At 50.3% G+C, this 26144-nt stretch overlaps 1 protein-coding gene across 4 annotated transcripts in view; it reads right to left on the bottom strand.

Annotated features, from left to right (window-relative positions):
• ARHGEF18 (Rho/Rac guanine nucleotide exchange factor 18) overlaps positions 1–26144 on the bottom strand; it is a 96985-nt gene that overhangs the window by 51636 nt on the left and 19205 nt on the right. The gene's annotated exons all lie outside the window — the stretch shown is intronic.

Here is a 26144-nt window from a genome sequence, read left to right as displayed (position 1 = left end):
AGAGCTGCGTCTTCCCTTGCTGTATTGGCTGAAGCAGCGGGTCTGGAGGGCAGGATATTGGTCCCCACTGTGACCATTTACTGTGGAAATTGCAGTATTTGCTGCTTTGATAGAATAAAACAGAAAAAAACAACAACCCCTCCAGGCTCTCCCTTGGTCTTTGCAGGGTGTAAAAAGCAAGTGAGCTGTTTGAGTTTGCTGTAAATAGTCTAAGATCATGAAACGGTGAGCCTGGCGTGCTTCATGCCAAAACCTCACACATGATGATAATTAATCTAGATCAGATGTTAGGGTGACTCTAAGACCCAGAGATGGCAGGGCATGGTGTTTAGCCGCCCCTGCTCATCAGCACTCGAACAGAATTCTACCATCGAAGTGGACGCGAGGCTCCGATTCTGTTCCGTACGGTGATTATAAACCAACCCAACATCAACAGGGGCTGCAAACCGCTGTCTACACCCATCTGTTCATTAATTTAAGGGTTCAGATCATAGGATACATGTGCCCGCTGACAAGCTCACCTACTCATGGAAAGATGCAACTTTTTAAATTAATTATTATTATTTTTAGAGATAGTCTCACTCTAGCTCAGGCTGGAGTGCAGTGGCCGACCATAGCTCACTGCAGCCTTAAACTCCTAGGTTCAAGCAATCCTTCTGCCTCAGTCTCCTGAGTAGCTGGGACTACAGGTGTGCTGTATAATTTAAAAATATTTTCTTGTAGAGAGATGGGGGGGGGGGGTCTCACTATGTTGCTCAGGCTGGTCTTGAACTCCTGACTTCAAGCGGTCCTCCTGCTTTGGGCCTCCCAAGATGCAACACTTAATAAAGCTCAACTATGGCCGGGTGCGGTGGCTCACGCCTGTAATCTCAGCACTTTGGGAGGCCGAGGTGGGTGGATCACAAGGTCAGGAGTTCAAGACCAGCCTGGCCAGGAAACCCCCGTCTCTACTTTAAAAAAAAAAAAAAATACAAAAATTAGAAGGGCGTGGTGGCGGATGCCTGTAATCTCAGCTACTCGGGAGGCTGAGGCACGGAATCGCTTGAACCTGGGAGTCGGAGGTTGCAGTGAGCGGAGATCGCGCCACTGCACTCCAGCCTGGGCGACAGAGTGAGACTCCACCTCAAAAATAAACAAATAATAAATAAAGCTCAACTATCATCATTAGGTTCAGTTTTCCCCTCCTATTTGACAAGCATAGTTGAGATGGGCTACTTGGCTAGTTTACTCTTACATTTTATAAAATTGTATCTTAAAGCTTTGCCCAGGTAAGGATAAGGAGCAGCATTAAAAAGAAATCTGGCGGCTGGACACGGTGGCTCATGCCTGTAATCCCAGCACTTTGGGAGGCCAAGGTGGGTGGATCACCTGAGATCGGGAGTTCGAGACCAGCCTAGCCAACATGGAGAAACCCCATCTCTACTAAAAATACAAAATTAGCCGGGCGTGGTGGCACATGCCTGTAAAACCAGCTACTAGGGAGGCTGAGGCAGGAGAATCGCTTGAACCCGGGAGGTGGAGGTTGCGGTGAGCCGAGACCGCGCCATTGCACTCCAGCCTGGGCAACAAGAGCGAAACTCTGTCTCAAAAATAAAAAAAAAAGAAATCTGGGCCAGGCATGGTGGCTCACGCCTGTAATCCTAGCACTTTGGGAAGGATCGCTTGAGGCCAGGAATTCAAAACCAGCCTGGGAAACATAGCAAGACCCCGTCTCTACACAAAATAAAAAAATAGCTGAGCACAAGTGGCGCACGCCTGTAGTCTCAGCTACTTGGGAGGCTGAGGCAGTAGGATTGCTTGAGCCCAGGAGTTCAAGGCTGCAGTGAGCTATGATTATGCCACTGCACTCCAGCCTGGGTGACAGAGCGGGACTTTCTCGAAAAGAAGAGGAGAAGGGAGGGGAGGGGAGGGGAGGGGAGAGGAGAGGAGCTTAGAGAAGAGAAATAGAAATCTGATTCGTCAGATCAGGTGCAGTGGCTCATGCCTGTAATCCCAGCACTTTGGAAGGCCGACGCGGGTGGATCGCCTGAGGTCAGGATTTTGAGACTAGCCTGGCCAACATGACGAAACCCCATCTCTACTAAAAATACAAAATTAGCTGGGCATGGTGGCGGGCACCTGTAATCCCAGCTACTCGGGAGGCTGAGGCAGGAGAATCGCTTGAACCCGGGAGGCAGAGGTTGCCGTGAGCTGACATCATGCCACCGCACTCCAGCCTGAACAACAAAGTGAGACTCCATCTCACAAAAAAAAAAAAAACAAAAAAAAAGAAAAAAAAAAAAAGAAATCTGACCTGTCCCGTGGCCTCCTGGCTCCTAGGTCCCGACACACCATTGACTTGTCTATGTTACAGGAAGAGAGCAGCTAGAAGTCTGTTTCTTGGGAACACGGAGTTATAAACCATGGGGTGGGCAGAGCCTGCCCTAGGGAAAACGTACTCGCAGCAGCTCTCCTGGGAGAGGATTCAGCATTCTCTGAGCAACTTTTTTTTTTTTTTTTCTTTGAGACGGATTTCCGCTTTTGTTGCCCAGGCTGGAGTGCAACGGCGTGATCTCCGCTCACCGCAACCTCTGCCTCCCAGGTTCAAGCGATTCTCCTGCCTCAGCCTCCCGAGTAGCTGGGATTACAGGCATGTGCCACCACACCCAGCTAATTTTGTATTTTTAGTAGAGACGGAGTTTCTCCATGTTGGTCAGGCTGGTCTCGAACTCCCAACTTCAGGTGATCCACCCGCCTCGGCCTCCCAAAGTGCTGGGATTACAGGCTTGAGCCACCGTAGCCGGCCCCTGAGCAACTTTTAACCTAGCTGTAAATTGAAGGTGATTGTTAGCATGCGGGTGGGTGTGTGTTAGAGATTTTCTGGCAGAGGAGTCAAGAATTCTTGCCAATTAAGACATCAGCCACTAAGCTGTGTAACAGCACATTGCACATATACTCAGTAGCTGTTCATTCTTTCCACAGCCCAGCACAGCAAAGATGACATTTGTTCAGTGGCCAGAAACATTCTGACATCATAATACATGACTAACAATTACTATTGTTATAGGAGACAAAGCAGTTGAAGATGTCACTCACAAAGCAACACCTAGTAAAAAAAACAGGAATCCTAAACCAAAGGCGACACGGTCCAGGACAGGCATTTCTTGCCATTTCTGTACAACACTCAACTCTACCCAGGCGATTATGACCTAAACGTACAAATATGGCGCAAATCCCGAGATGTATCCTTTGCCCAGCAGCATCCTGGCATGGCTGACAGATGGTTGCTTGTGGACTGAGGTCTTGACTGAAATCAGATTAATTCTGCTCTAATACAATAGTCCATAGAAGAAAAAGTCACTAAAAATAGCATCTGGCTGGGTGTTGTGGCTCACACCTGTAATCCCAGCACTTTGGGAGGCCGAGCGGGGTGGATCATTTGAGGTCAGGAGTTCAAGACCAGCCTGGCCAACATGGGGAAAACCTGTCTCTAATAAAAATACAAAAATTAGCTTGGCAGTGGTGGTGCACACCTGTAATCACAGCTACTCAGAAGGCTGAGGCAGGAGAATTGCTTGAGCCTGGGAGGCAGAGGTGTGGTAAGCCGAGATCATGCCACTGCACTCCAGCCTGGGCAGCAGAGTGAGATCCTGTCTTGAAAAAAACTAAAACCAAAAAAACCAAACAAAAAAAAACAGCATGTAAGCAATGCCAATTCCCAAAATCAAGTTGATGGCAAAAAAAAAAAAAAAAAAGAAGAAATGCTGATTCCAAAGAATTTTAATAAACTATTGGTAATGCTAAATCTATGGGAATATATGTAAACCGTCCTTTGATGATTTAGAAGACACTGAAGTTTTCACATGTTGGGGTCATGACCAGGGACAGCAGGTTAGAGACCAGCCTGGGCAACACAGTGAGATCTCATCTCTTAAAAAACAACAACAAAAAATTAGGCAGGCATGTTGGTGTGTGCCAGTAGTCCCAGCTACCTGGGAGGCTGAGGTGGGAAAATTGCTTGAGCCCTGGGGTTCAGGGCTGTGGTGAGCTATGACTGCCCCACTGCACTCCAGCCTGGGTGACAGAGCAAGACTCTGAAAAAGAATGAAATGAAATAGAATAAGAGGTGGACAGTCATAAATTGAGTCTTCCTGGAACACGTGCGGCCACTGAAATAGCTGATGGGTCAAGACATGAGTCAGTGACCCTGCCACAGACCTGCTGTATTGATTATGTCCTTTTATTCCGTATTTGTGATGCTCTGACATCTTGGGGCTTTGCTGACCATGGATGCACAGCCCCTCCCAGGGCTGGCCAGTTTCTAGAGACAGTAAAGGGTCTGCACCCAGTGCAGAGCTCAGACCCCCAGTTGCCTCCTTTATGGGGCTCTCACACTCCTGGCCACGGTCCCACTGCCCTCATCACCTCGGGGCCCTGTCCTGAGCCTGCTCACCCTGCCTGGCCCATTTGTTCCCCGGGAAACCACAATGAAGACTCCTGTCCATATTTTCCCCTCTGTCCCTCAACTGACCCTGGTGCTTCCCTGTGTGGCCCCTGTGTGGTGTGCCCTGCCTCCTGCTTCCAGAGGACTGTGAATATAAACTTCTTCCTTCCTGACGGTCATTTCTGGGTCTGTGAGTCTCACCATACCGGGTTAAGACAAATCCTGGGTACCCTAAAACACCAGCTGCCCAGAGGCCAGAAGTCTGCTTGCCAGGGATGGGAGAGCCTCAGATCTTCTGACGCCCTTTTTTTTTTTTTTTTTTTTTTTTGAGATGGAGTCTCGCTCTGTCACTCAGGCTGGAAAACAGTGAGGGTGATCTCGGCTCACTGCAACCTCCACCTCCCAGGTTCAAGTCATTCTCCTGCCTCAGCCTCCCGAGTAGCTGGGATTACAGGTGCCTGCCACCACGCCCAGCTAATTTTTGTATTTTTAGTAGAGACGGGGTTTTGCCACATTGGCTAAGCTGGTCTCAAACTCTTGACCGCAGGTGATCCGCCCGCCTTGGCCTCCCAAAGTGCTGGGATTACAGGCGTGAGCCACTGCGCCTGGCCTATGGTGTTTATTTTTCGGGTTCTAAGATCCATTGCAGTGACTCTGAATATACTAAAAGCCCCTGGGTTGTACTCTTAAATGGGTGCATTGTATGGTCTGTGAATTACGTCTCAATAAACCTGCTCAACCAACAAACTCACACCTGTGATGGACAGGCTTCTTTCTGTGGGAGGAGAGCAAGACATCTGATTTGCAGTTCAACATACAGTGGGAATTAGTCGCTCTGCTCTTGGCTCCGAGAGAGACAGGGATACATATTTATCTCCTGCTATGGTTTTTCCTACAGCAGACGGCCATGGTGCTTGGGGTTCAGCTTGTGCTGTCCAGCACTTTCTGTGCAGCTGCAAAAGCTGCTCAGAGTCTAATTAGCGCCTCCTGCCCACTGCTGAGAGGTGCGATCGATTAGCGAGCACCTGGCCCGCTATGGCCACTGTATGCCGCAGAGCTCTTTCTGCAAGGGGACCTGGAGGATGGATGGAAAGAGGTGAACGGTGAAAATCAAAACAGTTCTGACCTGAGGGGGAAAAAAATATACCCTATTCTCAGCAACAAACACAGACAGTGGCCGATCCTCAGGGTGATTTTTAAAAGTTGGTTTTGTCTTGGTTTCGTGAATTCAAGAGTAGTCCCTGGCCAGGCACAGTGGCTCACACCTCTAATCCCAGCACTTTGGGAGGCTGAGGTGGGAGGATTGCTTGAGGCTAGGTGTTCGAGACCAGCCTGGGCAACATAGACCCTGTCTCTATAAATTTTTTGTTTTTTTAAAAAACACTAAAACAAGAGCAATCTCTGAGCAAGTTAGATGACAAAGCTTTCGTAACAGGTGTCAGGATCCCACCTGCATTACTTTACTGGGACAAAAGACTCCATACTTTTTTTTTCTTCTTTCTTTTTTTTTTTTTTTTTATGAGACAGATCTCACTCTGTCGCCCAGGTTGGAGTGCAGTGGCGTGATGTCAGTTCACTGCAACCTCCGCCTCCCAGGTTCAAGTGATTCTCCTGCCTCAGCCCCCCGAGTAGCTGGAATTACAGGTGCTCGCCACCATGCCTGGCTATTTTTATATTTTTAGTAGAGATAGGGTTTCTCCACGTTGGCCAAGCTGGTCTCAAACTCCTGGCCTCAAGTGATTCGCCTGCCTCAGCCTTCCAAAGTGTTGGGATTACAGGCCTGAGCCACCGCACCCAGCCTAAGACCCCAGACTCTTTCTAGTGCCGCTGTGCTTCCTTTGTGACTCAGTCTCTCATAAATCCTGTAAGCCATAGGCTTTGTCCTCTGACAGCCAAGCACACTCCTTATTAAGTCTTACAGGAACAGGACTCACCAAAAATTACATGAAAACGGCTGAGTAGTTACTAGCCTGTTCAAAGTGATGTTCAAGAAAACCTGATACACTTTTTTTTTCTTTTTTTTTTTTTTTTGGAGACGGAGTCTCGCTCTGTCACCCAGGCTGGAATGCAGTGGCACGATCTTGGCTCACTGCAACCTCCGCCTCCCTGCAGTGGTGCAATCTTGGCTCACTGCAACCCCGCCTCCTGGGTTCAAGCGATTCTCCTGCCTCAGCCTCCCGAGTAGCTGGGACTACGGGTGTGTCCAACCACACCCAGCTAATTTTTGTATTTTTAGTAGAGATGGGGTTTCACTATGTTGGCCAGGCTGGTCTCAAACTCCTGACCTCAGGTGATCCACCTGCCTTGGCCTCCCAAAGTGCTGGGATTACAGGTGTGAGCCACCACGCCCGGCCTGCCTTCTTTTTTTTTTTAAAGAGAGACACAGTCTCACTCCATCATCTAGGCTAGAGTGCAGTGGCATGATCACAGCTCACTGAAGCCCCCAGTTCCTGGGCTCAAGGGATCCTCCAGCCTCAGCCTCCTGAGTAGCTAGGATTACAGGTGTGTGATACCATGCCCAGCTAATTTAAAATTTTTCTGTAGCAACGGGGGTCTCATTATGTCGCCCAGGCTGGTCTTGAATACCTAGCCTCAAGTGATCCTCCCGCTTCGGCTTCCCAAAATGCTGGGATTATAGGCATGGGCCAGTGTACCCGGACCTGATATGACATATTAAGTGACTGTCTTAATTGGTTTCAAACTGTCTTTTATAAATAATCTAGAGGCACACTGACTTCCAGAAATGCCAGCTTGTAAGCAAGAATTGCCTATCTTAAATTGCAGATTCCTATATAGCCTCTCACTTGTAAAGGGACCCCAAACATCTTTTGAAGGCAGCTGGGCCCTGGTCCATAAGTCTCCAGTTTTCTGCAAAGGACTATTCAAGAAACAAACGGGGCTGGGAGTGGTGGCTCAAGTCTGTAATCTGAGTACTTTGGGAGGCTGAGGCAGGAGGATCCCTTGAGCCCAGCAGGTCGAGACTGCAGTGAGCTATGATGGCACCACTGTATTCCAGCCTGGGCGACGTAGTGAGACCCTGTCTCTGAAAAAAACAAAAACAAAAAGAAAGAAACAAGTGAACCAGACAAGCACCTCGGTTTCAAGGCCTGGTCTCAGAAATAATGACTCCTTTTCTCACATTTAGGGAGGTTTTCCATCCCCACCCATCCTTCTGTTCTTTGTTTCAGCCAAGACTTTTCCTTTAGGCTGAGAGTGCAACCTGGCTCTAGAGAGTTCTAGCAAGCACTGGCTTACTGGTGAGTGTTCGAGAGACAATTAAAGAAAATCTGATGCCAGATGAAGTTTTCAGTTCACAGTTCCTGCCTTTTCGGCCACCTGGGAATAGACTAAATCGATGAGAAGATGACTTCATTGATTTCTCTTTCTTGCCTCATTTTGATGTTACACAAGCAAGACAGTATTAAAAAGAATAAAAAGGTAGGAGGAAGAAAAAAACCCCTTCATCCCACACCTCAGGGGACAAAGAAAAATTAAAAAAGACATCTTGCAGCTTAGAAGGTAAGTATGACTCAGAATATTCTTCCCAAACCTGGTACTATCCAAAAACAAAAAAAAAAACGAAAAGCCTCCTACCCCAAACTACACGTCAAACCCCCAAAATACCATTAAAAAAAAATGTGGTAATTCGTAGCAACAGGTACTATTTATTGAGTGCTTCTTGCATTCCAGGCTGTGTCCTGAGGACTTAGTATTTCTTTTTTTTGAGCTGGAGTTTCGCTCTTGTAGCCCAGGCTGGAGCACAATGGTGCGATCTCGGCTCACTGCAACCTCCGCCTCCTGGGTTCAAGCGATTCTTCTGCCTCAGCCTCCCGAGTAGCTGGGATTACAGGCATGCGCCACCACGCCCGCTAATTTTGTATTTTTAGTAGAGACGGGGTTTCGCCATGTTGGTCAGGCTGGTCTCAAACTCCCGACCTCAGGTGATCCACCCACCTTGGACTCCCAAAGTGCTGGGATTAAAGGCGTGAGCCACTGAGCCCGGCCTTTTTTTTTTTTTTTTTTGAGATGGAGTCTCACTCTGTCGTCCAGGCTGGAGTGCAGTGGCACGATCTTGACTCACTGCAACCTCCGCCTCCCAAGCGATTCCCCTGCCTCAACCTCCTGAGTAGCTGGGATTATGGCCGCCCACATCCATGCCCAGCTAATTTTTATATTTTTAGTAGAGACGGGGTTTTACCATGTTGGCCAGGCTGGTTTCGAATGCCTGACCTCAAGTGATCCACCCACCTCGGCCTCTCAAAGTGCCAGGATTACAGGGGTGAGCCACCGTGCCTGGCCTCACTTAATATTTCTTAAGTCCTGCAGTCCTCACAATGACTCAAATGTAGGTACTACTGTTATTTTATCTTTTTATGTTTTGAAACAGGGTCTCACTCTGTCGCCCTGGCTATAGTACACAGGCACGATCATGGCTCACTGCAGCCTCAACCTCCTTGTCTCGAGTGATCCTCCCACCTCAGCCTCCCGAGTAGCTGGGACCATAGGTGTGTGCTATCACACCTGGCTAATTTAGAGATGGGATCTGGCTATGTTGCAAAGGCTGGTCTCGAACTCCTGGACTAAAGTGATGCTTTTGCCTTGGCCTCCCAAAGTGCTGGAGTTCATTTTTGTTATGAAGTATAACATTTAGGTTGAGGATGGCTGGTATATTTATTTATTGTCTATGGATGTGGGCATTATTGTTCTATTTTATTTATTTATTTATTTGAAGAGAGGGTCTCGCTCTGTCACCCAGGCTGGAGTATAGTGGCACAGACATAGCTTACTGCAGTTACGAATTCCTGGGCTCAAGCAGTCCTCTGGCCTCAGCTTCCCAAGTGGCTGGGACTATAGGCGCATACCACCATGCCCAGCTAATGTTTTAGATATTTTTGTAGAGACAGGGTCTCCCTATGTTACCAAGGCTGATCTCGAACTCCAGGCTTTAGCCGTCCTCCCACCTCAGCCTCCCACAGTGCTGGGATTACAGGCAACACCATGCCTGGCCTGTGTTAATTTTGGGAGCTGTGTATTTGGGTACAGTGGCTCATGCCTGTAATTCCAGCACTTTGCGGGGCTGAGGCGGGAGGATCACTTAAGGTCAAGAGTTTGAGGCCAGCCTGGCCAACATGGTGAGACTTCATCTCTCAAAAAAAAAAAAAAAAATTAGCCAGGCATGGTAGTGTATGCCTGTAGTCCTGAGTACTCGGGAGGCTGAGGCAGAAGGATCGCTTGAGCCTGGGACCTTGAGGCTGCAGTAAGCCATGATCATGCCACTGCACTCCAGCCTGGGTCACAGAGCCGGCCTTCATTTCTTTTAAAGAAAAATAAAAAATGACAGGGAAGTATCTCAAAAGTTAAATCCACCAAGTGCAATGTGGGAGCCTGAGCTGGATTCTGGAGCAGAAAAATAGGTGAAATTTGGATAAAGCCTGGGAGTTTAGTCACCAGTTATTAATGTGTGGGGAAACTGGGTGTGGGTACCATGAATATTCTCTTTTCTATCTATGCAATTTTTCTGTAAACTGAAAATTATTCCCAAGCAATAGTTTCCTTAAAAAAAAAAAAGTATATTGAGGCACAAGTCAATTAAAAAAAAAAAAAAGTACTTCCAGGATGCACTGAGGCTTGTTAAACACAGCAGAGATTTTGCTAAGGCATATGCACGGGAGCGCTCTGATTTAAGAAAGAACCAGAACTCACTGGCCAGGAGACAGCACCCTCTCCGTGGCATGCATGCCACTGCCCTCTGGGCCCCTCCTGTGGGATCTTCTAGAGCCTCCTCTTATGGGTGTGGGCCCTCCCTCTGTGCCAGGGACATGAGCCCCAGCTTGGGGCGTCTGTCGGATGATGACTTCTCTTGCGCCCTGAAATCCAATCGGCCACAGTTCTGCCTTCTGCCTGTTTATTTTTATTTATTTATTTATTTATTTTTGAGACGGAGTCTCACTCTGTTGCCCAGGCTGGAGTGCAGTGGTGTGACCTCAGCTCACTGCAGCCTCCGCCTCCCGGGTTCAAGCAATTCTCCCGCCTAAGCCTCCCGAGTAGCTGGGATTACAGGTGCCTGCCACCACACCTAGGTAATTTTGGTATTTTTAGTAGAGATGAGGTTTCATCACGTTGGCCAAGCTGGTCTCAAAAGCCTGACCTCAAGTGATCTGCCTGCCTTGGCCTCCCAAAGTGCTGGGATTACAGGCATGAGCCGCCACACCTGGCCTTCTGTTTAACGGGCTTTGGGGCTGCCCACTGGTCACTTAGCCCAGGCTGAGATCGCCGTGGGTGGCTGCCCATCCAGACTCACCCATTCTCATCCCGCCCCATCTACAGGGTCCAGACCCTCTCTGGCCTCACCTCTTGCCACATTTTGTACCCTACACCCCAACTACGCTGACATGTCATACCAGGGAGCCTCAGAGCCCCCGGCCCCTCGACTCAAGGCGTCTCCCTTATCTGGCCAGCTGTGGGGCCGGGTCAGAGTCCTTCTGCATGGCGCGCCCCTGCCCTCGGGCCCGTGGCCTAGGCCTGCGGGCTTCCTTTACAGCTCACCACACTCCCGACTTCATTGCACAGCCTCGCTGCACCTTGACCTCCCTGGGAGCAAGGGTCAGGTGCTGTTCATCTCCAGGCACTGGTGTCACATCAGATCTACGTGCTCAGCCCATTGCGGCACGAGCACACAGCCATACAGGCTACCACGGCCCTGTGGCAAAGGATGCAGTCGGGCAGGGCGGGGGGCACAGTTAGGAGAGAGATCAGGGAGGGCACCCAAAGGTGCGACCTGCAGGGGCCCAGGGTAATCTCCTTCTCGGCCATTTTACTTTCGTTTTTTCGACAGTTTCACTCTGTTGCCCAGGCTGGAGAGCAGTGGCATGGTCATAGCTCGCTGCAGCCTCCAACTCCTGGGCTCAAGTGATCCTCCTGCCTCAGCCTCCTGAACCATTAAAGACAACAGCGACCTTCAGGGCCATTATCTTTGGTGGGATTTTAAGTTCCACTTAAAAAAAAAAAATCTCTTTGGAAGGCCAAGGTGGGAAGATCAATGGAGGCCAGGAGTTCGAGGCTACAGTGAGCTATGATCGCACCACTGCACTCCAGCTTGAGAGAGAAGTGAGAGTCCATTTCAGAAGAAAGAAAATCTCCATGCAACAGGCCGTGGGCTCACCAGGTTCTGCTGGAAGGTGAAGGAAGGCCATAGCCAGGAAGCAAGTGGGCGCCTGGCCCGACAGATGGGAACACAAACTACCTCGCAAAGCCAAGGGTTACTCACCCAAGAAAATTGAGTTAAAAACTGCCTGAAAAAATGCATTTTAAGCACTGCTATTTCTTAAGTGGAATTGTATGACTCTTCGACTTAGCTACCACCCACCCCCATTCAGTTTCACATAAACATGAAAATCCTTACACATTCTCAACATGACCGCAGGAATTAACTATTGAGCTACTACTTTCTGGTTTTATCATCTTATTCTTCTTACTGTTTATTTAAGTTCTGTACATGTTTGCCCAGAGATTTGACTCTGTTACACACTCTTATTCCTTTAAAAGAGAGGTGATTTTCATTTTTTTCTCTCCCTCTTTTTCTTTTTTCTTTTTTGAGACAGAGTCTCACTCTGTCATCCAGGCTGGAGTGCAGTGGCACGATCTTGGCTCACTGCAGACTGCCTCCCAGATTCGAGCAATTCTTGTGCTTCAGCCTTCCAAGTAGCTGGGATTACAGGTGTGTGCCAACACACCTGGCTAATTTTTGTATTTTTAGTAGAGACAGGGTTTCACCATGTTTCTCAGGCTGGTGTTGAACTCCTGAGCTCAAGCAATCTGCCTGCCTCAGCTTCCCAAAGTGCTGGGGTTACAGGCGTGAGCCACCGCGCCCGGCCTTCTTTTTTTTTTTTTAGAGACAGGGTCTCCCTCTGTCATCCAGGTTGGAGTGCAGTGGCATGATCATAGCTCACTGCAGCCTTGACCTCCTGGGCTCCAGTGATCCTCCCACCTCAACCTCCCAAGTAGCTGGAACTACAGGCAGACACTCCCACACTCGGCTGATTTTTGTATTTTCTGTAGAGACAGGGTCTTGCTATGTTGCCCAGGCAGATCTTGAACTCCTTCCTGCGCTCAGGCAATCCTCCTACCTCGGCCTCCCAAAGTGCTGGGATTACAGGCGAGAGCCACCATGCCTGGCCAAGACAGCCCTTTTTTTTCTGGACAATGCCTGGACACATGAAGCCCACAGACATCCCCCCTCCAGGGTACTGGGTAGACACACTTGCCATTGGGCCCACCTTGCAAAAGTGAGGCAGCTGGGGCAACATTTGACCTCAGTGAGACTCATTTCTTCACTGGGGGCTCTCCAGGAGCCTGTGGTGAATTGGGCCCCAAAACATCCTGTGTGCGGCTTTCCTGGCAGGTTCTGTGACAGCAAAAAGGCCAGATGGAACCACATTCTTGCCTGCAGTGGGGGTTCTGGGTTTTCTCCACCTCGAGCTTATGAGAGGGAAAAAGGAGGCCGGGGTCACCTCTAACCCCAAAGTGCCTGACCTGGGCTCCTCCACCCCAAGAATTCAAACTTAACTTTCTCTGAGATTCAGAAGGCTCTGTAGAACCTTTCAACACGGCAAGGTGACCTATGATTTTAGAATATTTGACAGTATAACTAAGAACTCAAGAGTCCACAGTGAGAAACCGCATTCTCCATGGAAACCAATCGAAGCCGCTTTTCCTCCTGGGACCAGTCTCGTCCTAAAAGTAAGGGATGCTTCACAGTACAAAACACACTTGCTGCTAGCTGGAAATATCCACATCCTAAGGCCTTTATCCTGGTGGAAGCGTTCCATTCTGAGCAAACGTTCTCTCAGCCACGGCAGCGGCATTTCTGTGACATAGGAAAATACTACGTGATTTTGCATAAGGGGAAAACTGAGGTGGAGGTGGGAAAGGCAGGCTAGATTCTGGTGCCCAAATCACTAGATGTCGATTAGGTGTCTGGTGTACTACATAAGAGTAAATTCTCATCATTCTTTGGTGCTTTTTTTCTTTCTTTTTTTTTTTTTTGAGACAGAGTCTCACTTTGTCGCCCAGGCTGGAGTGTGGTGGTGCAATCTCAGCTCACTGCAACCTCTGCCTCCCAGGTTCAAGCAATTATCCTGCCTCAGCCTCCTGAGTAGCCGGGACGACAGGCACGTTCCACCCCGCCCGGCTAATTTTTGTATTTTCAGTAGAGACAGGTTTCATCATGTTGGCCAGGCTGGTCTCAAACTCCTGACCTCAGGTGATCCACCCGCCTCAGACTCCCAAAGTGTTGGGATTACAGGCATAAGCCACCGCGCCCAGGTTATTCTTTGCTGCTTTTTTTCTTTTTTGAGACAGGGTCTTGCTCTGTTGACCAGGCTAGAGTGCAGTGGTGCAGTCATGGCTCACCGCAGTCTCCAACTGCTAGGCTCTAGCCATCCTCCTGCCTCAGCCTCCCAAGTAGCTGGGACTATAGGCATGTGCCACCAAGCCCGGCTAATTTCCTATTTTCTTATTTTATTTTATTTTTGAGACAGGGTCTCACTCTGTTGCCCAGGCTGGAGTGCAGTGGTGCATTCATAGGTCACTGTAGCCTCGAACTCCTGAGTTCAAACAATCCTCCTGCCTCAGCCTCCTGAGTAGCTGGGACTACGGGCACACACCAACATGCCTGGCTAATTTTTATGTTTTTTGTAGAGACAGGGTGTTGCTATGTTGCCTAGGCTGGTCTTGAACTCCTAACCTCAAGCGATTCTCCTGCCTTGGTCTCCCAAAGTGCTGAGATTACAGGCATGAGCCACTGTGCCCGGCCTCTTATAATTCTTAATAAGCTTTTTTTTTTTTTTGAGACGGAGTCTCACTCTGTCACCCAGGCTGGAGTGCAGTGGCGCTATCTCAGCTCACTGCAACGTCCGCCTCCCAGGTTCAAGCAATTCTCCTGCCTCAGTCTCCTGAGTAGCTGGGATTACAGGCGCCTGCCACCATGCCTGGCTAATTTTTGTATATTTAGTAGAGACGGGGTGTCACCATGTTGGCCAGGCTGGTCTCGAACTCCTGACCTCGTGATCTGCCCGCCTCACCCTCTCAAATTGCTGGGATTACAGGCGTGAACCACTGTGCCGGGCCCATTCTTAATAAGCTTTAACTTCAAAAGTTTGTTTTTTTTTTGTGGGGAAGTAGGGGGAGACCCCCACCTTTTTTCCATTGATATAGAAGGCATTTCTCTAAATGTGTGAGACCAAGCCAGAGCCCTGCTCTTGTTTAATGAAGATAAGAACTAAGGTAAACTGCTATAGGTGAGTCACCTTAGGGGCATTAGAAAAAAAAAGGGCGGAACAAAGTGGAACATTCTTGGGCATAAAACCAGTTGGCTGCATGTCATGGTCTTAAAAAAGTACAAATGTGGTACAAACTCTTCATCTGCAAAGATTCCTGGCTGATAAGAAATGGCTCTCGAGAAATACTGATAAGCGCTCATGAAGAAATATCACCTATAGCACTGTTACCTGAATTTGAGCCTTTTTTTTTTTTTTCTTTTTCCCCGAGACGTAGTCTCACTCTGTCACCAGGCTGGAGTGCAGTGGCGCGATCTCGGCTCACTGCAACCTCTGCCTCCCGGGTTCCAGCGATTCTCCTGCCTCAGCCACCCAAGTAGCTGGGATTACAGGCACCTGCCACCATGCCTGGCAAATTTTTGTATTTTTAGTAGAGATGAGGTTTCACCATGTTGGCCAGGATGGTCCCGATCTCCTGACCTCGTGATCCGCCCGCCTCGGCCTCCCAAAGTGCTGGGATTACAGGCGTGAGCCACCGCGCCCAGTCTAAATTTGAGCCTTCTTAATGAATAGTACAAGAGTGAACTAAAATTTAAAATTAAATTAAAATCGACCAGCACTCTTACCATCACTTACAAATGTCTCTGTGCCCCCATCTTTATTGACACGGGTGTACATGTTCAGTTATAGTTGCAGGGAACACACAAGTATTTCACGTTGCTATAGACTTTGTAAGTATCGCTTTAATTGTTTCCCTGCTGTTAGACATTCAAGGCATTCCAATTTCATACAAGAGCCTCCGTGAGACGAGATTTTGGACGCAAAGGTTACAAATCCTTTCTGATTTTTAGACTTGCATTACCAAATTGCTTTTCCCAAGGACCTTGCTAATAAGTGTAACCTTGCAAGAAAATCTAGCTCAAGAAAGAAACTCCAGCCTGGGGTGGTGGCTCATGCTTGTAATCCCAGCACTTTGGGAGGCTGAGACAGGTGGATCACCTGAGGTCAGGAGTTCGAGACCAGCCTGACCAACATGGAGAAACCCTGTCTCTACTAAATATACAAAATTAGCCGGGCGTGGTGGTGGGTGCCTGTAATCCCAGCTACTCGGGAGGCTGAGGCAGGAGAATCGCTTGAACCCAGGAGGTGGAGGTTGCGGTCAGCCGAGATCACGCCATTGCACTCCAGCCTGGGCAAAAATAGCAAAACTCCATCTCAGAAATAAATAAATAAGCAAATAACATAAAAACCTCAAAGTGGAGGGCCACCATTTTTGATGCCACCCCAAATCAACAGTGTGTCAGTTTTCACATGGCTTGCTTCTATCAGATCCACTTCTGGGTTCACTTCTACTAGAGCCACTAGAACACACAGCTCGCTTCTATCAATACTAGATCCACTTCCTCTGTTTCCTTTCCCAAGTGTAGGGGTGCGGGCTGTAGAATTAGGGGTATCTTGATACATGACATTTCTCTTCCAAAACACAGGCTTTGGCATCAGGTGGAACACGGGTTTGAATCTTATTCTGCCACGTGCTTTTTTTTTTTTTGAGATAGAGTCTCTCGCTCTGTCACCCAGGCTAGAGTGCAGTGGCGCGATCTCGGCTCATTGCAACCTCTGCCTCCCGGGTTGGTTCAAGTGATTCTCGTGCCTCAGCCTCCCGAGTAGCTGGGATTACGGCTATGCATTACCACGCCCGGCTAATTTTTTCTACTTGTAGTAGAGAAGGAGTTTCACTATGTTGGCCAGGCTGGTCTCAAACTCCTGGCCTCAAGTGATCCGCTCGCCTCGGCCTCCCAAAGTGCTGCCATGTGCTTTCACTACCTTTTTGATCATGGCCAATTAATGACTGGGCTCCCCTGAGATTGTTTAGTCATCTGTGCAGAAGTAATAAATGACATCCACCTCACAGGACTGTTGGGACAATTCAAGGGGGAAATAAACCTCAAGAATCTGAGAACAGAGCAAGGGGTCAACTGTTAGCTCCCTCACGCCCAACCCGAATACTTAAACAGCTAACTGAAGATAGATGGGACAATATTCTCCTGAACGCAGACCGGACCGTGCAAATGGGCTCAGTAATAATCCATGAAACCCTAGCACAATGGAACGAGGAGGAACTGGGGCTTAGTTCCTCCCAGCTATTAATCCCTGCACTGTCCAGACAGTCACTGATGACCCATGAGCCATGTTTCCAAAAAAAAATTATTTACACATCTGTTTAGAAAAGTTAAAACAGCCTGGTGGGGTGGCTTATGACTGTAATCCAAGCACTTTGGGAGGCCAAGATGGGCGGATTACTTGAGATCAGGAGTTTGAGATCAGCCTGGCCAACATGGTGAAACCCCATCTCTGCTACAAATACAAAAACTAGCTGGGTGTGGTGGTGTGTGCCTGTAATCCCAGCTTCTTGGGAGGCTGAGGCAGGAGAATTGCTTGAACCTGGGAGGTGGAGACTGCAGTGAGCCGAGATCCTGCCACTGCACTCCAGTCTGGGTGACAGAGTGAGACTCCATCTCAAAAAAAAAAAAAAAAGAAAAGTTAGAACACATTTTGTTGTGGGACTGATGATGCGGTGTTTGAGAGAAGATCTCCAGTCCAGAGGAGCCCAGGTGATCCAGGAGTTGGTGTGTTAGCAAAGGATGATGGGATCGCCAATAGTGGGAGCTGGGGTGGCCTGAGAAGGAAGGTGAGTCATTTTGCCTGGAGGCAGGAGATCATGGGATCCTTTGCACTGGGTTTTGAGGGATGAATAGGAGGTCATTAGAAGAAAGAAGGATGAGGGAAAGTCATTCCAGGATAGGACAGTGGGCAAGGGCAGAGCCATTAACAGGGGGAATGATGGCATATTGTGGGGAAGGTGGTTACAGGACAGAAGGCTGGGCGGGGCGGGGGGGCATGGGCGGGAGCTGGGCAGACAGGCAGTGCTAGAAGAGTGTGGCCAGAGATGAAGATTAAAAGGCAGGCTGGGCGGGGCATGTGTGGTGTTTTACATGCTGCCCTACGACACTCTTCCAGAATAGGAGCCAGGGGAAGGTTTTAGGCAGGGAGAGGCATGATTAGACCTGCATTACAGAGGTAACCAGTGATAGGAGAGGCAAATGATTAGATGGGGACAGAGAGATGACAGAGGCAGGGAACCAGTTTGGCAGCCTGAGTGCAAGGTGACAAAGCCCTTAAGGAAGGCAGAGGGTGAAAAGTTGGGACAGGAGGTCAGAGGCAGAACCAGCAGGGCTTGGTGCCCGGGTAAACACGGGCGCGGATGGAGGAGGCCAGGATGACGAAGATGTCTGGTTTGGGCCACCGAGGTGGGACCTGGAAGAAGGAAGGGAGGAGGGGACAGAGGTGGGAAAAAGAACAGCTCTCCCAGCAGACATGGTCAGTCTGAAATGCCACCCAGGACCCTCTGCTCAGAAGTCCTGAAGGCTGTTGAGACGTGCGTGGAGTCAGGGCCATCACCAAGGCTGGGGACACCTATTTCTTTATTTTTGAGGTGGAGTGTCACTCTGTTGCCCAGTCTGGAGTGCAGTGGCACCATCTCAGCTCACTGCAGCGTCTGCCTCCTGGGTTCAAGTGATCCTCCTGTCCCAGCCTCCCAAGTAGCTGGGATTACAGGCGTGCACCACCATGCCTGGCTAATTTTTGTATTTTTAGTAGAGACGGGTTTTCACCATGTTTGGCCAGCCTGGTCTTGAACTCCTGACCTCAGGTAATCTGCCTGCCTTGGCCTCCCAAAGTGCTGGGATTACAGGTGTGAGCCACTGCAACCGGCCAAAGCTGGGGATATCTATTTGGGAGCAGTCCATGTGCAGAAACAGAAAAGAGGCGGGTACAGTTGTCCGGCATATGGGAAAAGTCGGCCCTCTCAATCTGTGGGTTTTCATCCTGAGAACACTGTATTTTTGGTCTGCTTTGGTTGCAGAAGCAGAACCTGTGGCTGCAGAGGGCCGACTGTATTGACTGAAAAAAGTCTGTGTGTAACTGGACTCACGCAGCTGAAACCCGTGCTGTTCAAGGGCCGACTGTAGTCAAAGACATAATCATGAGGAACGGCATTTGGAGGCTGAAGTGGGCAGATCGCTTGAGCCCAGGAGTTTGAGACCAGCCTGGACAACACAGTGGGACCACATCCCTACAAAAAATACAAAAATTAGCTGAGTGTGGTGTCACACGCCTGTAGATCCAGCTACTCAGGAGGCTGAGGTGGAAGGACCACTTGAGCCCGGAAGGTGGAGGCGGCAGTGAGCCATCACTGCACCACTGCCCTCCAGCCTGGGCGACAGAGCAAGACTGTTTCAAAACAAAAACAAAAAAACAAAAAACAGTTTTGAACAGAGCTGTCCGTCATCCATCCCAGGTGAACCAGCACAGCAGACAGAGTCTTAAGACTCTTAGGTTTGACAGGCTCACCCCATAACGTCTCCTCTCCACGACGGGTGTGACTCAGGGCAGGACCACCTGCCCTCTGCAGCCGTCTGCCTGCAAACTGTGCTTACCCAGAGCCATTACTGTTTGTTCCAGGGCTGTGTGCGCCATCGCTGCCTGCCATCAAAGTTATGCACTTGAGCGACAAAGTGCCACCTAAACTCATAACTCATGAACCCATGGGTGCAAAAGAGTTGAGTGTTTCTACGAAACAGAGTCAAATGCTTTGGAAAAACTGAAAAGCAAGTCACTTAAAAACAAGCAAAACAGGGGCTCACGCCTGGAATCCCAGCACTTTGGGAGGCCGAGGTGGGCAGATCACCTGAGGCTGGGAGTTCAAGACCAGCCTGGGCAACGTGATGAAACCACGTCTCTACTAGAAATATAAAAATCAGCTGAATGTGATGGCACACGCCTGTAGTCCCAGCTACTCAGGAGGCTGAGGCACGGGAATTGCTTGAACTGGTAGGTGGAGGTTGCAGATTGTGCCACTGCACTCCAGCCGGGGCAACAGAGCAAGATCCTGTCTCAAAATAATAATAATTGCTCAGCTGGCCATGGTGGCATACACCTGTAGCCCCAGTCCCACCTGTACTTAGGAGGCTGCAGCAGGAGGATCACTTGAGCCCAGGAGTTCAAGACCAGCCTGGACAATACAGCAAGACCCAATCTCTAAAATATATAGAGAGAGCTGGCCTTTTTTGATTAGTTGCCAATCTCTGAGAGCTCAGCTGGCCTGAGGCTGTTGTCAGGGCTTAGTGTGAGTGTGGGGGCTGAGTGTGGGTGCACCTGGGGTGCAGGGGCCGAGTGTGGGTGTGCAGGCCGAGTGTGGGCGCACCTGGGGTATGAGGGCCGAGTGTGAGTACACCTGGGGTACAGAGGCCGAGTGTGGGTATATCTGGGGTACAGAGCCCAAGTGTGGGTGCACCTGGGGTGCACCCTCCAGGCAGCTTCCTATGGTGGAGGGTGTGTATTCAAAACACAGACGCAGAAGAGGTAAGGGCCACCTGCATGGGCTCGGGGTTCAGAAGTCTGTCCTGGGGAAAAGTGCCCTGCCCGACACCTTCCCGAGTGACTGCAACACGCCCTACGCAACTCAGTGCTCGAGACGGCAGGTCTGGAGTGTGTGGAGAATCCTCCGTGAGGTTCAGGCTAGGTTGGCCCGATGGAGAAAAGGAAACCCTTCAAGAGAAAAGGGTTTTGAGGGAGGGTGGGTTTCAGGGCAAGACTAGGGTGGTGCCTGTCCTGCAGCAGGCAAGGGTAGGGAGAGAGGGGTCCTTCTGAGACAGGCTGGAGGCCGGGAGTTCCCTTCACAGTGGGATGGGTTGCCCAGGCTGTGGTGAAGGAGCTGCAGGTGCACCTGGGGTGTGGGGACTAAGTGTGGGTACATCTGGGTTGTAGGGGCTGAGTGTGGGTGCATCTGGGGTGCAGGGGGCAAGTGTGGGTGCATCTGGGGTGCGGGGGCCAAGTGTGGGCACAGCCAGGTGCAGGGGCCGAGTGTGGGCACACGTGGGGTGTGGAGGCCGAGTGTGGGCGCACCTGGGGTGCGGAGGCCGAGTGTGGGTACATCGGGGTACAGAGGCCGAGTGTGGGTATATCAGGGTACAGAGGCCGTGTGGGTACATCTGGGGTACAGAGGCCGAGGGTGGGTACATCTGGGGTACAGAGGCCGAGTGTGGGTACATCTGGGGTACAGAGGCCGAGTGTGGGTACATCTGGGGTACAGAGGCCGAGGGTGGGTACATCTGGGGTACAGAGGCCGAGGGTGGGTACATCTGGGGTACAGAGGCCGAGTGTGGGTACATCTGGGGTACAGAGGCCGAGTGTGGGTACATCGGGTTACAGAGGCCGAGTGTGGGTACATCGGGGTACAGAGGCCGAGGGTGGGTACATCTGGGGTACAGAGGCCGAGTGTGGGTACATCTGGGGTACAGAGGCCAAGTGTGGGTACATCTGGGGTACAGAGGCCGAGTGTGGGTACATCTGGGGTACAGAGGCCGAGTATGGGTACATCTGGGGTATGGGGGCCGAGTGCGGGTGCACCTGGGGTGAGGGGCTGCTGGGGGCTGGAGAGCAGACACACCTGCAATGCAGAAATGAAGGGAGAGGCCCTTCCATTCCCTGGTGCTTACTGAACAGGCGCCAGGTGGACTAGCAGATGTCTGAAAGGAAAGACTCTCCAGGAAACAAGTATTTGTGGAAACTCAAAAGAGCCGTCAATGAGTGCCACCTTCACCTCCTCTCCTCCCTCTCTCCCCCTTGAATCCACACCAACGACTCCATCAGCCACATGTGCCGGGGCAGAGAGGGCAGGTGTGCTAGGAACAGACATTGCAGCCACGCTGCCCGGGCTCAAACCCCCACCTCCGAGATCCAGAGCCAGGGACCTAACTGCACCCTGCCTCCATTTTCCCCATGGGCACAGTGGCTCACACCTGTAATCCCAGCACTTTGGGAGGCTGAGGTGGCACGAAGGTGACAGAGTGGCCACCTGTCACTGACAGAGTGGGAGGAATGCTTGAGCCCAGGAGTTTGAGACCAGTCTGGGTAACATTGCAAAACCCCATTTCTACAAAAAGTAAAAAATTAGTCAAGCATGGTGCACGCCTGTGCTCCCAGTTACTTGGGGGGCTGAGGCAGGAGGATCGCTTGCGCCCAGGAGTTCTAGGCTGCAGTGAGCTGTGATTGTGCGACTGCACTCCAGCTGGGGTGACAGTGAGATCCTGCCTTAAAACAAAACAAAACAAAACAAAACAAAAAAACCCCACAAACACAAAAAACCAGTAATGCCCTCTCTGGGGGTTGGCTGTGATAGAGAACATTCTGGAATGCTGTCTGACACAAAGCAAATACTTTCCTTGACTATTTGTACTACAGTTCACTTCCTCTGTAGCTGCTGGAATGATTCAACTAACAACCAAGTCAGGCATGTCCCTCCTCTGCTCAAAGCCCTGCCATGGCTCCCACCTTCCCCAGGAACCTGTCTTCACTGTGACCTGCAAGAGCGGTCAGCAAACTATGGCCCCAGGGCCAAATCCAGCACCTCCTTTGGTAGAGCAAAAATATGCACCAGAGACCTTATGCTGCCCACAAAGCCCAAGGCATGTACCATCTGGTCTCTTACAGAGAGTCCAGGACCTCTGGCCCCTTACAGAGAGTCCAGGACCTCTGGCCCCTTACAGAGAGTCCAGGACCTCTGGCCCCACCCAGGCCATCTCCTCACCAGCTACCACCAGCCTTCACTCTCCCACTCTCCTGGGCCACCTGGCTCCACCCACCCCGGCCTCCTCCAAACATGTCACCATCCCACTGGGCCCCTGTGGCTGCTGCTCCTTCTGCCTGTCCCCATCTTCTTTTTCATTTTATTTTTATTGAGACCAAGTCTCCCTCTGTCATGCAGGCTGGAGTACAATGGTGCGATCTCAGCTCACTATAACTTCTGCCTCCTGGTTTCAGGTGATTCTCATGCCTCAGTCTCCCAAGTAGCTGGGATTACAGGCACGCGCCACTCATCTGGCTGATTTTTGTATTTTTAGTAGAGATGGGGTTTTGCCATGTTGGCCAGGCTGCTCTCCAACTCCTCACTTCAAGTGATCTGCCCGCCTTGGTCTCCCAAAGTGCTAGGATTACAGGTGTGAGCCACTGTGCTGGGCCAACTTTTATTTTTAAATGTATAATTTTGAAATAGAGACAGGGTCTTGCTATGCTGCCCAGGCTGGTCTTGAACTCCTGGCCTCAAGCAGTCCTCCTCCCTCTGCCTCCCAAAGTGCTAGAATTACAGGTGGTAAGCCATCTTGTCTGACCTGCCCACCTTCTCAGTGAAGCCCCAGAGGCCACCTTGTTTAAAATATCATCCAGGCCAGGTGTAGTGGTTCACACCTGTAATCCCAGCACTTTGGGTGGCTGAGGCGGGCAGATCACTTGAGGTTAGGAGTTCGAGACCAGCCTGACCAACATAGTGAAACCCTGTCTCTACCACAAATACAAAAATTACACAGGTGTGGTGGTGTGTGCCTGTAATCCCAGCTACTTGGGAGGCTGAGGCAGGAGAATCGCTTGAACCTGGGAGGCAAAGGCTGCAGTGAGCCGAGATGGTGCCACTGCACTCCAGTCTGGGCAACAGTGAGACTCCATCTCAAAAAACAACAACAACAACAACAAAAACAGCCGGGCATGGTGGCTCACGCCTGTAATCCCAACACTTTGGGAGGCTGAGGCGAGCGGATCATGAGGTCAGGAGATCGAGACCATCCTGGCTAACACAGTGAAACCCCGTCTCCACTTAAAAATACAAAAAATTAGCTGGGTGTGGTGGCGGGCACCTGTAGTCCCAGCTACTCGGGAGGCTGAGGCAGGAGAATGGCGCGAACCCGGGAGGCAGAGTTTGCAGTGAGCCAAGATCGTGCCACTGCACTCCAGCCTTGGTGGCAGAGCAAGACTCTGTCTCAAAAAAAAAACAAAAACAACCCAAATAAAATATCATCCACCCCAAAACACACACACACACAGGAATTTTCTCCATGAGGCACATCACTGCCTCCTTGCACTCAGGGGCACTTGCTGGCACTGCAGCACTACGTCTGAAGGTCATTTTATTTTCTAAAAATTTATTATTATATTGTTATTTTAGAGATGAGGTCTCTGTTGCCCAGGCTGGAGTGCAGTGGCGTGATCGTAGCTCACTGCAGCCTCGAACTCCTGGGCTCAAGGAATCAAGGGATCCTCCTGCCTCAGCCTCCCAAGTAGCTGAGACCACAGGTGTGTGACACCATGCCTGGCTAATTAAAAAAAAATTTTTTTTAGAGATAGGGTCTTGCTATGTTGCCCAGGCTGGCTGGTCTCAAACTCCTGGGCTCAACTAATCATCCTGCCTAGGCCTCCCAGTGTGCTGAGATTATAGGCATGAGCCTCCTCGCCCAGCTAGTGGTCATTTTCAACATTAACATCACCAACAAGAAGCACACCAATGCGAAAACCGTGGTACTCCATAGACCTTCGACAGGGCATGTGTTTACAGCGTGAGAGGCTGAATGAGAAGGTGGGGTGTCGCCTCGCTCAGCCTCAGCTGGGAACCTGTGTGGGAACTCCACGTTTTCTCCACTCTGCACCAATATGAATGGATTCATGTTGCGGTTACAGAGAAATTTTAGCAAGCGGGTGAAAATTAAACAAAGAATTACCATCCGATCCAGCAATTCTACTCCTGGGTATATCTTCAAAAGAGTAAACACTGACTCTGCAAATCCCAAGGCTCAACTGTAGTTTTGTTTATTTAGAAGGGAAACTCCAGGAGCTGCGGGTCTCTCTGGTCATGGCTGGCACGAGGCCTGTCACGTGGTGGGTGGGTGCTTAACAAATACGCGCTTCAGGGAGGGAGGGAGAGAGAGGACGTCTGGGAGGGACCTGGTCTGGACCGGTCAGAGAAAGGAAAGGGCAGGGTGGAGGGAATGTCTTATTCCAGGAGGTTCTGCCGTGGGCCTTGGGGGCCCTTGGAGAGTCACTTTGTCATTGAACCTGAAGCCACGGAAAGGTTTATGTGGAGGATTGGATGAGCTCTGCTTCTAGAAACGATGGCTGCAGCGTGGGGAGCAGGGCACACTGGAAGGGGTTGCTGGTGGACGCAGGGGGACCTGGACCTTGAGGGCAGGGTGGAGTGGCAGAGAGGGGTGGTGCAGGGGCCATGAAGTGGGGGGCAGAGTGGCGAGCTCGGCAGCAGGCAGCCGCTGGCACAGGGGTGTGGCGCTCAGGAGGGCGCTCTAAGCAAGGGATGGAAATTTGGGCCTAAGGTGCTACCTGAAGCCCGGGAGAACCCAGGAGTGCCCAGGAGCAGGGTTAGGGAGGTGGTTTAATGGAGCTGCCTGGAGATTCAATGGGATAAGGGATGGAACTAAGGTCCTTGGGTCCAGCTTTGTTGAAAGCGGTCTTGGGAGCAGAATAGCTGAATGGCATGAGTGGTTTTTATTTTGGGGGAGGGGAGAACACAGTTGTATCATAATCACTGGCTCAAACTAGTATTATTTTATTTATTTATTTACTTATTTATTTTGAGATGGAATTTTACTCTGTGGCCCAGGCTGGAGTGCAGTGGCATGATCTCGGGTCACTGTAACCTCTGCTTTCTGGGTTCAAATGATCCTCTTGCCTCAGCCACCTGAGTAGCTGGGATTACAGGCACCTGCCCCCACACCCGGCTAATTTTTGTATTTTTATTGTTTTTGTTTTTTTCTTTTTTTTGAGAGAGAGAGTCTCGCAGTCGCCAGGCTGGAGTGCAATGGCGCGATCTCAGCACACTGCAACCTCCACCTCCCGGGTTCAAGCAATTCTCCTGCCTCAGCCTCCAGAGTAGCTGGAATCACAGGCACACACCACCATGCCCAGCTAATTTTTGTATTTTTAGTAGAGACGGGGTTTCACCATCTTGGCCAGGATGGTCTCAATCTCTTGACCTTGTGATCCGCCTGCCTCAGCTTCCCAAAGTGCTGGAATTATAGGCGTGAACCACCGTGCCCAGCCTAATTTTTGTATTTTTAGTAGAGATGGGGTTCACCATGTTGGCTAGGCTGGTCTCGAACTCCTGACCCAGGTGATCCGCCCGCTTTGGCCTCCCAAAGTGCTGGGATTACAGGCATCAGCCACCACGCCTGGCCCTCAAACTAGTATTGTTATGACTTTTTAAAAAAACGATCAACTGAAACCCCGAAGTTGTTTCCTCACAAGCTGTCAAGAGGTTCTATTTCCCCATCCTGTACTTATATGGTTGCTTATCTAGACCAACGATTCTCTACCAGGGGTGATTCTTGCTCCCAGGGTCATTTGGCAGAGTCTGGAGACATTTTTGGTTGCTATGGGAGTGAGGGGGAAGAGGGGTGCTCCTGGCATCTGGTGGGTGGAGGCCAGGGATGCTGCTCAGCACCCTGCAGTGCCCAGGTCGGTCCCATTCCAAAGAATGATCCGGCCCCAAATGCCTACAGTATCTAGGCTGGGAAACCCTGATTTAGACCCACGCGCAGGAATCTAAG

The sequence above is a fragment of the Gorilla gorilla genome, chromosome 20 (genome assembly GCF_029281585.2).
Source record: "Gorilla gorilla gorilla isolate KB3781 chromosome 20, NHGRI_mGorGor1-v2.1_pri, whole genome shotgun sequence".
In the NCBI taxonomy this organism is placed as follows: domain Eukaryota; kingdom Metazoa; phylum Chordata; class Mammalia; order Primates; family Hominidae; genus Gorilla; species Gorilla gorilla.
Note: the sequence above shows the minus strand (reverse complement) of the source record. Positions and strands in the feature narration are given on the sequence as shown.